General features: G+C 40.7%; 1 protein-coding gene across 2 annotated transcripts in view; it reads right to left on the reverse strand.

The window, feature by feature from the left end:
• RFX5 (regulatory factor X5) overlaps window positions 1-15631 on the reverse strand; it is a 654045-nt gene that overhangs the window by 99184 nt on the left and 539230 nt on the right. The gene's annotated exons all lie outside the window — the stretch shown is intronic.

The following is a 15631-nucleotide window of genomic DNA, read 5'->3' on the forward strand; positions in this document are numbered from 1 at the left end:
AAATAATCTGTTGGGATGGCAGTAGTCTTGACTTCTGAATGTTGACTGTGTATCCCAAGGCCTGCAGTAGTTGAATGACATAGTCCAAGTTTGCTGTTAAGATTTGTTTGTTGTCTGCTTGTATGAGGCAGTAGTCCAGGTAGGGGTATATTTGGATCCCCTGGAGTCTGCAGTGTGCCACTACTGATGCCAGGCATTTCGTGAACACTCTGGGCGCAGTAGATAAGCCAAACGGCAATGCTGAGAATTGATAATGCTCGTTCCCTGCAAGAAATCTGAGGTATCTTCTGCAGCTTTGTCTGATTGGGACATGCAGGTTTGCCTCCTTGAGGTCCAGAGTGACCAGCCAAGACCCCTTGCCCAGCATGGGAAGGAGTTGCTGCAGCGTCAGCATTTTGAACTTTGGCACAATGAGAAAAGTATTTAGAGTTGACAAGTCCAGTATAGGTCTCCATTTGTTTTCTTTTCTTGGAACAAGGAACAGTCTTGAATAAAATCCCTGGCCTTGTTCCTGCGGAGGAACCCTTTCTATTGTTTTATACTTAACAGCTTTGAAACTTGAATGAGTGCCTCTGCCCTTTGATGATGTGGCAGGTTTGGCATGCCTTGTCTTATTGGTAAAGTATGGATATGGAATCTGTAACCCTTGACTATTAAATCCAGAATCCAGTTGTCCTTGGTTAAGATATGCCAGTTTTTTGAGAATAAGGATAATTTCAATCCCAAAGGTGCTTCTCTTTGAGCCTTTGTAGGCAGTATGAAAGTCAAGTCATTGTGATTGTCCTTGTGGTGCAGCTGGGCTGCCTGCGCCACTTCTTTGATTTTGAGGTTGCCATTGGCGGCCCCTGTAGGATTCTCGGTATTGCCCTCTACCTCGGGCACGCCTGCTTTTTCCCCTTTGAAACTTGTCAGACTCTGGGAAGGACCAATTCTTTGAAGGCCAGTTTCTGCTGAATCTGGGTGGCTGAACCTGAAGGAAATCCTTGACTGTCTGTACTGACTTAGCTTTTTCCTCAATGGATTTCAACACATCTTGTGCATTAGCACCAAAAAGCTTCTGTTTTTCCAGAGGTGCATCAAGTAACTTTACTTTAACATGGTCAGGCAAAGACTGATCTTTTAACCAAGCATGTCTATGTATCACAGCCCCAGTCATAGCTGCCCTACATGAAGCTTCCAATGCATCATAACCACACTGAAGAAAATGATTGTTAACCTGCTGAGTGTTATGTATATGATCCTGCAATGCCTTTCTATCAATAGGCTCAGGAGAGGCTAACTTTTTCTGTAAATCATCCAGTAAAAAATCCTGGTACTGAAACATGTGGAAAAGGCAGTTAAGTGACCTCACGGCTAGGGGTGGTAGAGGTATAAACTTTTTTACCCCATCTCTCCAGGGACCTAGCTTCCCTGTCCGCTGGCAGTGGATTCTTGGCAGTGGAAGTAGCCACTCCCTTGGGGCCCTGTGAAATAGTTTCTAGATCCACAGAGTGGGCCTTAAAGAGATGCTTGTGAGTGTCAGGGACCCTGTAATATCTGTCTGGCTTGACAGGAGCAGGGGGGAGAGAATCAGGGTTAGGACTGGAGTCAGAGAAAACATCATCCAAAACATCCATAACTGGAGGAATAGCTAAAGGTCTGTGCTGGGGAAGCTTGAGGATGGTACGCAGCCTTTTCCTGGAATCAGAGAATTCCTGACCCTGCCATTTAAAATGTTCCCTCATAGAGTGCAGGACTTCACCAAACGAGAAATCCTCTGGAGGGGAGGCAGAGGGAATTGATTCCTCAGCATCTGAGTCTTCATAGGCCTGGAAGGATTCTTCTTGGGTATCAGAATGCTCAGAATCCCCAGAGGCTTCATCTGAAGAGAGGTTGTCAGCCTGCTCGGTTCTGGGCCTTTTCTCTGCAGGTGGCTGAGAACCTCTGTCTGGATGAGACTGAGACCCCCTGATAAGAGAAATAAGATCTGCAGCAAATGACATGATCTGTTTATCAGAAGAAGGGGCCTGAGCAGCAGGTTTAGGATGGGCCTTGGCCTGGCTGGCGGCCTTAGCACGTGCAAAGGCCTTGATGGACATGGATACAGGAGGCCTAGCAGCCCCACGTGCAGGAGTAACCTTGTCTACAGAAATGGTGTCGGGTAGATCCAGAACTTCGGAGTCCGGAGGAAAATCAACAACCGGCACCGGAGAGATCTCCGACGGCGGACGGTTAACGCTGTGTCGTCGGCCTGGAGCGGTTGAATTACCGCTTCCGAAGGGACCGAAGCACTAGCGGAGGGTTTAGGAGTTGCATCGGTGGTGGACACGGGCCGAGGATGTCGGTCCCGGTCCTTTCGTTTTTTGGCAGATTGAGTTGTTGGTTGATCCGACGGCATGATATACGCGAATGATTCACCGAAAAGTCTTCGGCAAATTCTGTCCGGCGCCTGAGAGTGCGCTTATTAAAGCGAGCACAGGCAGCACAGGCAGAGACGTCGTGGTCTGGGCCCAGGCAAGGAAGGCAGTAAGAATGGAAGTCCTTATGAGGTATTTGTTTACCACAAGACAAACAATTATTAACTTTTTCAATTTGTTCTGACATCAGCTGAGGCAAGAAAAAATGTTCCCCAATGGGGTACTTAGCTTTTAGATGACTTCGGTACTGAAAACACAGGAGCTGACCGACCGGCACTTGCGAACTGCTTCTGCTTCGGGCACCGCGCGGCAAGAAAGACTGAAGAAGATGGCGTCGGCCGATGCCTTTATACTCCAGCCGCTAGACGCCGGAGACGAGGCGACACCAGCCGACGCCAGACCCAGACTTTGGAATTCGGCCGACCGAGGGCTGCCTGAGGCAGGACAACCCATATGTTATGACTGCAGTTGCATTCTTGAAGGACATCAACAGTGTCGAGAGAGACTGGACTACGGGTGTCTGCACCGAAGAAGTCATCGGTGCCGAGGTCATGATCTGCACCGACACAGGGATTGGTACCGAAGTGGTTGTCGGAACCGAAGCTGGAACCGACAAAACTGGAGTCAACAATAAAGGCGTTGATTCCGAGTAAGATGTTGGAGCCGACGTGGTCAAGGTCTGCGCCGACTGAACGGTCGGTGCCAATACAGTGGTAATAGTCTGAACCGAGGAGCCCCTCGGTGCCAATACAGTGAAGGCTGCAGGAGAAGACAGAGCCGAGATCACTAATGGAGCCGAAGGCCTAAGTGCCGAAGGTCTAGGCACCGAAAGCACTGGGGCTGACTGAGTGAGCTCCGGAGCCGAAACTTTAGCTTTTTTAGGTTTTGGTTGGCGGGAGTCCCAAGCCGGGGACGAAGGCAAAGATTTAACCTTGGTAGGAACATCCAAGATTTTCTTATGAGCTCAGGAGGGGTTGAGGCCTCAGACCCAGAAATAGCCTCTGAAAAGGGAGATTTAAGAAGTCCCTTCAGCAACAACTTGTTTTTCCTTTCCAACAAAGTTCTATTTGAAAAGTTTTCACAGATAGTACAGGGTGGGTCAACAGATAAGTGGGACGCCCCCAAACAATAAACGCACAAAGAGTGTGCATAAGAAGTAGGTAGTTTGTGTTCACCATCAGAACACCGTTTAAACCCCGGACTGCCTTTCTTATCTGCCATGATAGCAAAATTAGATAGAAGAAAAGGGTACCAGCAATGGTACAAAAGAATATCCGAAGGTATGAAAAGAAGGGAAAGATTACCAACGATGGTAAGAGGAGAATACCTCACAGCAAAAAGGTAGAGAAAAGAGAAGAAAACTTCAAGAAATTATGGTCGCTAGATGCGATAGAGTAAGAGACAATGAAATAGAAACTTTTCTGACAGAAAAGTAATATAAATGATTAATATACAACAAATAACTGTACTTAGCTCAAGAGAAGCAGCTTGACATGACCGAATGGCAACACAGCAAATGAAATCTGAGGTAACAGGGAGAGGGGGGTTGTGGGTAAGAGTTTAGCTCGAGAGTTTGAAGCTGACACGAGCTTGGAAAAAGGTGGGCTCGGTCCCGAGGTTGGAACCGATACCCATGATTAAGGAATGAACAAGGATTAACAATATCAGATCTTAAACTTTTAAGTAAACTTATAAACAGACTGACTACCGCACTCATACATGTTAAAACTCTGGCTGTTCACTCAATGTGGCAATGCTGCCTGCACATGCTTTATAATTATACATACATGCCTTCAAGTTGAAACGCTTCTTAAAGTCACAACACACACTCTGTTCTACAAATGTCAATCATTTTTTATATTGTGGCAGCATCCTTGGAGATGGTAGAATGCTGATTACGGCTAGGCTTTTACCTGCCTGTGACTCAATCTGACAGCTCAGCCATGTCTCTCTTCATATAGTCACATCATTCACCCACACATGGACTATGATGGAGTTATAACAGTACTTGAGGTTGAGTGACTTAAGTGGTTGAGTGCCTTGATGGATTCTGGCACTTGACAGACAATAACTGTAACCTGCTTCTTATCCAGCCTGGTGAGGGGATCATCCTTGCATCTCACAATGGAGTCATCTATGACCAATACATTAGGTTTTGTGGTGTTTCACCTTATGGGCTTATTTGTTGAGACACTGGTGTGTGTTATTATGTGTTGCAGTTGTTTTCTGCATTATGTGTACATCTGGTTTCTGTTTGGGAGGCCTTTGATCTTTAGTTAAGTTACTAGTGAGCACCTCCACATATGTGGGTTAATGTGCTGTGTCCTTACTTAGTGAGGGAAGTGTGTGTGTGCTGACAACCTGTTTGGCATTTGATTTGACCTTATGGAGAGTCTTGCCTCCAAATTCATAATGTAATTACATCTCTCACATAAAGTATTTGATTGTTTCAGGAGAGAGTGGTCGTCAGTATATATGAGACAATTGCTACATTGCTTCAGGATGCATGTGTCTATCAGGCTGGCCAGAGAGATGATGGGAAACTGCCCATCCATGATAGCAGGCTCTTGCTGTACATTTTATTAGGAAATGGAATGGTTTAATTTGACAGGACTGTGCTGGTAGCGCCGAGACTACAAGAGGGACCTATACTTTGTGTAGGCTAAGTTTGATCAAAAAGGCAACGCTGCTCAGTGCGCACTGTGCAACTGACATGCTCCTACAGCAGCAGAAAAGCTTGGAAGGGTTTCCTTGACAGCTGTTTAGGAAAAACTAAGCTTCTAGGCTTTTGTATCTATATAACTGCTAACCACTGCTACGCAAAGAGCAGCACCACTCAAAAGTGTGGCTTAAATATGAACCAACAGAAACAACTTTTAAGCTAACTACCAATCAGGAAACACACAATAAGCCTTCCACCAGCAATCTCCAACTCAGACAGGTTAGATCTGCAAACTTCTGCCACAAGGATGCAGAAAAACACCTTCTTAATGTAGAATAGATGGTTTAGATCTGCAAACTTCTGCCACAAGGTTGCAGAAAAACACCTTCTTAATGTAGAATAGATGATTTGGAGCCTAAGTGTAACAAGACCACACAAACTACCTACAACTAACAGATGCAATGTAATACAATGCACATAACTACTTAAAGCAGCAACAGACAGTACAGTTTTTTTGAAACTCCTGAAGTACAGTCACAGTATACAAGAGAAGTGGAAAAATATCAAATTAAAGTATAAAAGGCAAGGATGTAGTAAAAATTTCAAATTCTTTATTCACGAACCAATATTGTAAGCGCTTTCGGTCGCACTACAAATGTGTAACCTTCATCAGGCAACATCAGTTAATTAATTGGGAAACATTTTTAAAAACCTTTTCAAGTGACATCTTCATTACATCAGCTCGAAGCTTAGAATTTAAAGCAACAAGACCCCCTTCTTGTCATAAAAAATACAAATACAAATCACTAGCAGCTTTCATTGTATAATCCATGTATGGTAGTACATTTCATACAAAAATCAATTTATTCCAAATTCGTATCAAATATATGTATATATAAATATGAACTTTCATATTCCATGAAAATAGAAAATAAAAAATAATAATAATAATAATAAAAGAAAAATAAATAAAAAATAAAAATATATGTGTAAATATATGTATACACTCAATGCATAATACATATATATATATATATATATATATATATATATATATATATATATATATATATATATATATATATTATAATGAAAGATGATACTTATATACATCCAAATAATTGTGTGCTTAAAGTACACTAAGCTTCCTCATAATGCTAGCGTATTTATATTATTAATATTATTAATTTTATTATTAACGTCTTTCTAAGGCCTTCAATTTGAGTATACATTTCTTTCATTATAATATATATACATATATATATATATATATATATATATATATATATATATATGTGTGTGTGTGTGTGTGTGTGTATTATGCATTGAGTGTATACATATATTTACACATATATTTTTATTTTTAATTTATTTTTCTTTTATTATTATTATTTTTTATTTTCTATTTTTATGGAAGTTTTATTTGTATTTTTTATGACAAGAAGCGGGTCTTATTGCTTTAAATTCTGAGCTTTGAGCTGATGTAATGATGATGTCACTTGAAAAGGTTTTTAAAAATGTTTCCCAATTAATTAAGTGATGTTGTCTGATGAAGGTTGCACATTTATAGTGCGACCGAAAGCGCTTACAATATAGGTTCGTTAATAAAGAATTTGAGATTTTTACTACATCCTTGCCTTTTATACTTTAATTTGGTCTGTTTGTTATTTTGGAGTTTAGTAAGCGGAAAAAGATATTTGGAGCGATTTTGTGTACTTCCCAGCTCAGACAGACCAGGTAAACACCTACTGCCACTAGATGAATAATCTCAGTCCTCCTAATGTAAAAGCATGGTACAGGAATGTCTGGAGTGAAATGAAACCACAAGTAAACTTAAGATACCCCTTTAAAAATAAAAGAAGGGTTAGTTCTCAAAGAAACCCTGTCTCTAGGGAAAATATGATAGAGCTGACTCACCATAAGAGCTTCCAACTCGATACCCTTCTTGCAGAGGTCAGAGCAATCAGTAAAACTGGTTTCCATGTTAGGAACTCAAATCAGCCAGGTTAGCTGGTTCAAATGGAACAAGTGTTAGCTTCTCTAATACAAATTTAATACCTCACTGAGGGGTCACCTATTTTCTTGGAAGGCTCTTACACAAAACCCCTTTCAAAAACATTTTAACATGAGAATGCATTGAAAGAGGAGAATCCTCATTCAGCCATGCCGAAATGGCTGGTAAATGCACCTTCAGAGAGGAAATATGAAAGTCCATTGGATAGTAACTCACACAAATGTTGTAAAACCAGAGAACAAGTAGCCCTGAATGAATGCTGGTTACATTGCTGGCAACCACTAAAAACCTTTTCCATTTGCTGATACATGATTTTCTAGTGGCAGGCTTTCTTGCCTCCGTTATTACTTCCTGCAAAGTCCTCAGTAAACAGGTGCCTATAAAGAGAATTTAGACCCTATCATCCAAGCAGTCAGCTGAAGCTGACTGTGATAGGGGTGTATCAAACACCACTGTTCTTGTGTGAATATATCCAGTCTCTGAGGATGCTCGGGGTAATTGCCCATGGCCATTTCCAAAAGAAAGGAGAACCACTGTTGTCTGGACCAGAACGGAGTCAGCACTATGAACCTGGGGTATTCCTTCTGAATCCTCAGAAAGTACAATTGTGTAAGTAAACTTACCATAACAGTAGATGCTTGAATGATCGCTGCTGTAGTAGCCATAGCTATATGGGATATTTTCTGCCAAGGAGACAACAGCCAGACAGCTTGCAAAGCTTCAGGGTAGCTCCCACACACCCAAACTGTCAGGCAGCTCGAGGTGAACTGACTAAAGGACAAGTTTGGGAGCAAAGGTATTGGTGGTAAAATTACAATACTCAGGAGCTGCATAACTTCTTTCAGTACTGACAAAAGAAAGAAGGGGAATTAACAATAAACTTAGATTAATTACAGCAGTTGCATGCAAAAGTGCCCTTATTCTTTATGGAATCATTAGTTTTCTTAAACCTGCCCATCAAACAAATCTTTCAAATTGCATTCTTTCAGACATCGTTAACTCACAGCCTTGAAGAAACCAGTGTTCTGTTTTTTTTATAGTGGTATTATCAGATGCCTCCACGGGAAAGCAAGATAAAAAAGAAAAATGCAGTCCTAAGTGAAAGACAAGTTGGCACATTTGTTGCTAAAAACTTTTCATTACATTCGATGTCCTCATATTTACTCATTTTGACTTTTATTAGAGCAATCAAAAGGTCTTAATCCAGATATTCACCAACGCAAAAGTAAGAGAAAAATATCAGCTGTACATATTTTATTATCTGTGCTCTTTTAACCTCATACCCAACCTCAAAAAACAGGATTACAGCCTATTAACTTAAACATGTTTTATCTAGCTTTTCTTCATTTTTGCAGTGTAATGCCTGCATTTCTTAATACCAAAAAGAATAAAAAAAGAGGATGATAAAGAAGAAAAGGCATGTGTTTAATAACTTTATCACATACAAGAACAACTAAAAATACTTCTATAAAATATGCAACTTATATTGTGAAAAGTGTCATAGAAATACTGTTAAGAAAAGAAACTCTCTTACTTAGTTAACTCCCCCACTCAGAGTTTTTCCAAACATTAAGGACATGAAGTGAAGCAGATGCTTCTCAGGTCTTCACAAGTTTAACAAGGTCAACAAAAATCCACTCTCTTCACTTATTCTTATACAGCCATATTTCACAAATGAGACTGATGCTTTGCAGGGTCACATATATTCACAAATTTCCATGTTGCTGGTGTTCATCTCCATCTCCCAACTCCATATTTCAAGTCAATTCTATGTTATTCCCGATTCTTCTCATCAACTCCTGTGCTTTTCTCCGTCTCTCAAGCATTTTCTTTTGGAACAATGGAAAAGGTTTCACTGGGAAAGTCTCTCCGTGTGGTTTATTATTAGAATGATGGGAAGCAGAACCCCTTTCTGCTTCATGGCTTATTTTTTGTTGAGCAAACTTTTGCATTTTCTTCTTAGCCTGCTCTGCATCAAAAATTACTTTGATCCTCCAGACAAAAGATTTTGAAGTCAGCTGGATATAGCAGCTTGAATCTCACACTTGCCTCTCAACACTCCCTGACTACTGGAAGAAATTTGTTCTCTTCTGCTTGGTATACAGTGAATAATCATTTTCCACAGACACTTTACTGTCTCCAGCTTTTAATACTTTGCCCTATTGCCAAAGTTTTGTCAGGATCAGCTCTTTCTGCTGATCTTATCTTTACTAATAAAAATCCTGACTGCTTTCTTACGGCCAGATTTGGAGCATACACATGGTGTACCTTTCAATTAATAGTTCCTGATCCGGAATACCAGTCCAATTGTTTATTTATGCCTTCATAAAATTAATACAGACTGCTCCTTCTAATTTCTCTGGTACAGCAGAACATCTCAAGTTTTCCCTACATGCTTTGTCCTCTATTTCTACCATTTTTGAAACATCTCTTCTTGAGCACTCATACTCAGCCAGCCTTATTTTGTTTTGACCTCTGATTTGTGCAGTTTTATCAGCTCATCTGAATTTATGTTCAAAGCTTCTTCCATTTTTCCAGCCTTTTATTATTTGAGTTAATATACTCCTTCAGTGTCTTGTTTATTTTAATCAGCTCTGAGCACATTTGACTTACTTTTTCCTCTAGATTATTGGAAACCATGTCTTGCACCAAAACTGGAGCTTGTGCTGATTTTAGCTGAGCAGCTGCAGGTTCTCCCCAGTCAGTGTTTTCTCTTCACCTTTTCTTGTCTTAATTTCTTCTTTGCAGGTATCCAGGCAGTGCACTTACTAGCCAGTAATTGAATTTTAATCAAGCTGACAATATTACTGGCTGTTGTCTCTCAATTTCTGTTTTCACAATGGGAGAGCTTGAGTTAAGCTGTTGATCAGTGTGTAACCTATTTTTAAACTCCATTTCATTTCAACACACTCACTAGTTATAGTTGCTGAAGAAATTCCTATCTTGCCTAATAATGTTCAAATAATTTCCACTACCCAATCCTTATATTCCTCTCTTTTTAACAGATATGTGGGAAAGTACCAGTGTCTCATTTCTACTTCATTATCCTGCATTTTTATTGGTGCATGATCTAAAATTGTTACCGGATGTGTGTTGAAGCTTTCAATTAAATGCACATGTTCCTATGAAATATAATTTGTAGTCTAACCCAGTTGTTATTATACTCTGGGGAATAATATGTAAATTCTATCCAAGTTCCAACTACTGAGTTCACATCTTCCCTACCAAATGTTTTCATAACTTTCTTCAGAAATCTACTCTCTTTTGTTATATTTTCTCTTCTAGTTCCTCCTGATACAACCTCACTAATGCAAATCTAGTTCAGTCCCACTTGTAAGGATTATTCCTAAAAGCTGATTATTTCTCCAAAAATTTACTTAAGTTCCATAATAGCATTTTTGGTGGAATATAAATATCTGACAGTGTACTCCTCTTCCTTTGCCAATAGTGCCTTACTACCACAAATCTACCATTATTGTCTTTTCCGACATGTCCATGACATCACTCAGGCCACATCCACATCGGAGAGAGTTCTCGAAGAAAGAGTCGAAGGTATCGAAGAAGCCACCAACTGCAAAATGGGAGACCTCAAGGTTTCGGAGACCGGTTCCAATACTGGGGACCAGTTCCGAAACACCGGCTCGGTGCACGGCTCCAAAGACTGCTGAACCGGCGACCGCACCTTAACAGCAAGACTTGGAGTCGACGACTTAGGCTCCAACAAAGCTTTAGAGAACTTCAAACCCTTCGATGACTTGGAAGCCTGGTCAGCCTTGTCCAAAGACTCCTGGAAATCTGGTTTCAGCAAACCCCTGTCCATCAGTTTTCTCCTGCGCTCCAGTAACACCCTGCTGCTAAAAGAGTGGCAAATGGAGCAATCCTCCTGGAGATGGACTGCCCCAAACAGTAAACACAACTGACATGCAAATCAGTTATGGACATTTTCTGCCCAAACTTGGGGCATTTTTTAAATTCAGACTTTTGTTTTTCCTTCTGATCAGCCATATACCTCACCAGTTAGAACAGTAAACATATATATATATATATATATATATATATATATATATATATATATATATATATGGGTCTCCTTCAACACACCGAAAGACCAGAATATCGAAAGTGTTTTGAAGGAGACCAAAACAACGAAACTGCAGAAAAGCACGAAATTCAAAATCCCGGTGTTACGGGATTTTGATTTAGCAGTTTTGGTGTTCTGCTGTGGGTGAGTATGCATGTGTAAGTATATTTGTGATGGGTAGTGCTGTGTGCAGGTGTGTGTTGTGACTGTGGTGTGTGTGTGTGTGTGTGTGTGTGTGTGTGTGTGTGTGTGTGTGTGAGGGACTGTTGTGTGTGGGTGTGAGTTTGCCTTGTGTGTCTGTCTGTGCGATCTCGGAGTTAGAATATTAAAGTAGGATGTGTGTGGGGGGTGCAGGGGGGCTTGCCCCGGTTGCCTATTTGTAGTGTAGGGTGGTGTGGTTGGTAGTTTGGGGCAGTTGTGTATGTATTTGTGTATGTTTTTTGTGTGTGTGTTATACTTATGTGGTTTTTGGTGTTGTGGGGTTTCATTGTTTTGGTCTCTGTGTTTTGGTCTTCGGTTTTGTGAGGTTTCGTTTTCTGAAGTAGACCTATATATATATATATATATATATATATATATATATATATATATATATATATATATATATATATATATATATATATATATATATATATATATACATGCGAACCACACAGAAAATGTAGTCCAATCTAATATTAGACTAGCTAATAACACAGCAAAATGCTATAGCAGAAAATCTACAGTACTAATATATAGAAATAAATATATCAAGTGCTAACTACAAAAGACTAACTTTCTAAAGTCTCTATTTTCAGAAAGGTTATAACAGGATAGGGAATACAAGGTTTTAACAACCAACACAAATACAGCCAAGCAGGCCTAAGAGCAACCGCTCTTTAAAGACGAATATTTTCATCAAATATAGCAAAACTAAGGCTAACTAGCCAAAACACATTATTTAAGAGAAGATAGCAAGGAAATAACTATATTTTAAGAAATACAAGAAATACAAGAAATACTGGCCTGAGCTCTCTCCCGACCTTCGATCTGTTGCAGCGGCAAACTAGATGTGGGGTGGGACACAGAGCATCATGGGATAGGGACTTGGCCTTGAGCTACTCTAAAACCTTGAGCTTGTGAAAGCGGCCGACTCGGAGCCGAAGGATCGGCTCCAAACCCATGTGTAAGAATGAATGGCAAGACTGAACAACTTCACATCTAAAGTTATTTCTGCCAGGTCAGGTTTGGGAAAAGTATATAAAAACAATGTATTCTATCTGACTTTTTATAGGCAGCTGTCCATCAGGAAAATTGCAGGCACTGAAACACACATATACCCCAAAGCTGACAAAACTGGAGGAATATGTGAAGGTTTTGGAAATTCTTTCTGTAACAGCTTATAATATTATCAGTGGGACCAAAAACACCTCATTGCACTCCCACTGAAAACACTGGTACATTGTAGAAATAGTTTCAAAAAAGAGAAACACCCACAGGGAGAATCAGAAATTGAGCTCTCCTCCGAGTCCAAATCAAAAATCTGTCCCATCATCTTCCTGTCCAAATTCAGAATCTTGAACCATTTCATGGAAAAGGGTATCCCTCTTTCTTTTACCAGAAACTACCTTATAAGAAGGAAGGATCACCAGCTTGAATTAAACCCAGAGCCAGAACCAGTAAACTACACCTGTCAAAGGAAATTTTTCAGGATGAATTCTGTTTATTTATGACAAGAAAAATGGGGCCAACAGCATTATTAATGGCAGTAGCAGCTTCCCAAGGCTGGGCACAATATTCTGGCAAACAGTTAAGTCTTCCCTATTCTCTCTCACAGGAACAACAACAGTGGCTATTCCCTTGTCCACTGAGGGGACTTCAACAGCTGCAGAGGATGTAGCTAATTCCCAGTCCATATTGGCTGTAGGTACTATACCAGAGAGATCTGGGGGTAAACGATTAATGGTCTAACGGCCACAACAGAGTCACCCACCTGTGGTTGAGGCAAACTGCTAGCCAGCTCTGGCAGTAAAGACAGTTTACTTCAGTATTTGCTTTTGTGGCTGGAAGAAGTACCAACTGTAGGATCATTAGTTTGTTCCATAATTATGCCGAAAATGGTGCCTCCTTCTGAGGAAAACATGCAGCAAATCTAGTAAAAAAATAAGTCAGTAAAGTCCCTTTTTCAAAAAACACAGTAAAAAGCACTTTAAAACAATCTGACAGCCCCCAAAACTGAAATGAACACTATTTCTATACAGAAACAAAAATGTTTTTCAATTACTTCAGCTTTTGAACTTTAAGGAGAAAAGTGTACTCTCATTTAGAAGTATAGTTAAGTCTTATGACAGTCTGCTAAAACACAAAGGCCTAGCTTTAAAATAACATTCTTGAGCAGGAAAGTGTTATTTTTTTCTTTTTTTAATGGAAGGCTTTTCCCCTAAAGGGAACTTATCTGTCCAGCAAAGGGACAGAACAAAGTGACCATCACACCTAAAAATCCTCAGAGGAGTATCCTCTTCAGTGGCAGGAAAGCTCTGATGCACCTGGTGCCCAAATCTGTCTTTTTAGTCAGCTAAGCTAAGCTTGAGCTGACTGACAGTTTGGGAATTTAGAAGGCACCAAGAAGCATTAGAAGCTGGCTAGCTGTTAGATCCTTGGCAGGATATAACCCATATAGATAAGGATACAGCAGCAGTGATCAATATGATGAAGATCCTTCATCTTCATCATGGCTAGTATTTGGTGTTCAAGATTCTGTGGTGAAATCTATGTGGATACTCTTGCATGTGTACTTTCAGCGAGGTTCTGGAGCACAGTTGTCCAAAGATCTCGTAGAGTTTTATGACCCTTATTGAAGGGATGGTTTAAGACATTCAGATATGTTCTGTCCTTGGGGTTAATGATGAGGACACCCAGTATGACAATGTGAATAGTGTCGAAGGGAGGATCCAAAACCAGTGGAGTGCCCCCTGTCTGCAACGATGGACAGCCAATGATCCTCTTGAAATTCTGAAGCTGCCATGGTAAGAAATAAGAAATCACTGGAAACCAGGCTGGAGTAAATGCACTTAAAATCCTTTTAATATCCACAAGTAAATTTCAGGTACGCTTTTAATATCTACAAGTAAATTTCCATTCCATCCACTGGTCACAAGGACATCCACCACAGTACTGTGCCAATCTCTGTCAAGGCAGGAAGAGATACTCCTGAGCAAGGAGTCCCCACAACAGATCAAATGGCTCTATTACTGAGACTGGAGATGATAACTTCAAATTCTGAAGACCCTGGCACCGAATGTGTGCATGCTGAAGAGTGGCAAAGGACTTGGACTTGAGGGGTCGACAATAAGATACAACCAACACTTGTGGTATCGGAGTTGAATGCATGGAATGTTGGGGGACTGGCATTATTGGAGAGGATCCAGATGGAGGATACACTGGAATAATAGATGCATCTGGCATCAAAACCAGTGCCAGGAAGAAGCATCATTCAATGAAGGGGGAGGGTCTTCAAGCCTACATGATCTGCTCTGGAAGCAGTGGAGGTTGGGATGACACTCATATCAATCTGTGCCTAACCATCAGATCACAGTCAATGTCAGATATTCTGGACAGATCTTGTAGACCTAAAAAAGGAGGTGGATAGGTGATAAGAATTCAGACACTTAAGTGTTGCCGGATGAGAAACTAGGCAACCTCCACAACTGTATCAAAGATGCACTTTAGAATCTTGCTTGCCCTCCTCTCAAGGTTTGGTGATTCTAGACTGAGTTTTAAGTCCAGGGACTGAGCATGTAGATAGGTATGAGGGGGGGCAGGGCTTACCCTCCTGAGAAAGAAGGCAATCTTGAAAGAAAATATGTCACTTTTTTGACTGGCTCACTTTTGTACAATTAAATTATGAAAGACTGGTCTGGATCCAGTGACATGAATCAAGAGGTTCACTGGAAATATTTTTAGATTTGGTGCATGATATTGAGGGTAAACTCAAGATTCCTTTTTTTTTTTTTTTTTTACTCTTGCTGTTTATCATCAGCGCTCTCCTGGCCAACAAGCTCATTAACTCCCCTAATACTGGAGCAAGGGTCAATCAGGATAGATCATCATGCCATCACCCCACACACAGGCATTGAAGCACTGGGAAGGGACATACAATGGGCTTATAGTACAGGATGTCCCTCACTTCTGCAAGGGGCTTTCCCACCAAGAAGCCTTGACCTTCTCTCTGAAGGATTTTGTCATATTTCTTCTGGTTTCACCATGGAAACTGCATTTCCTCACGTGCCTCAAAGTGCCCACTGATCCTCAGGTGAGGTGAACGAGTCATGCCACTTCATTCCTCCCCTTCTCTTCCTGGCTTCTGCAGTACTGGAGCTGCTAATCAACCCAAGTCATCTAGGTCACACTTAACAGTACTATCCGTCTGCTCCTCATGATGTGGGATACTGAAAAGTCCATAAAAGGGCTTTTATGATGTTAAAAATGACCCCCGCCAA

This window comes from Protopterus annectens, chromosome 8.part0 (genome assembly GCF_019279795.1).
Source record: "Protopterus annectens isolate FY-2018-M chromosome 8.part0, PAN1.0, whole genome shotgun sequence".
Classification (NCBI taxonomy): domain Eukaryota; kingdom Metazoa; phylum Chordata; order Ceratodontiformes; family Protopteridae; genus Protopterus; species Protopterus annectens.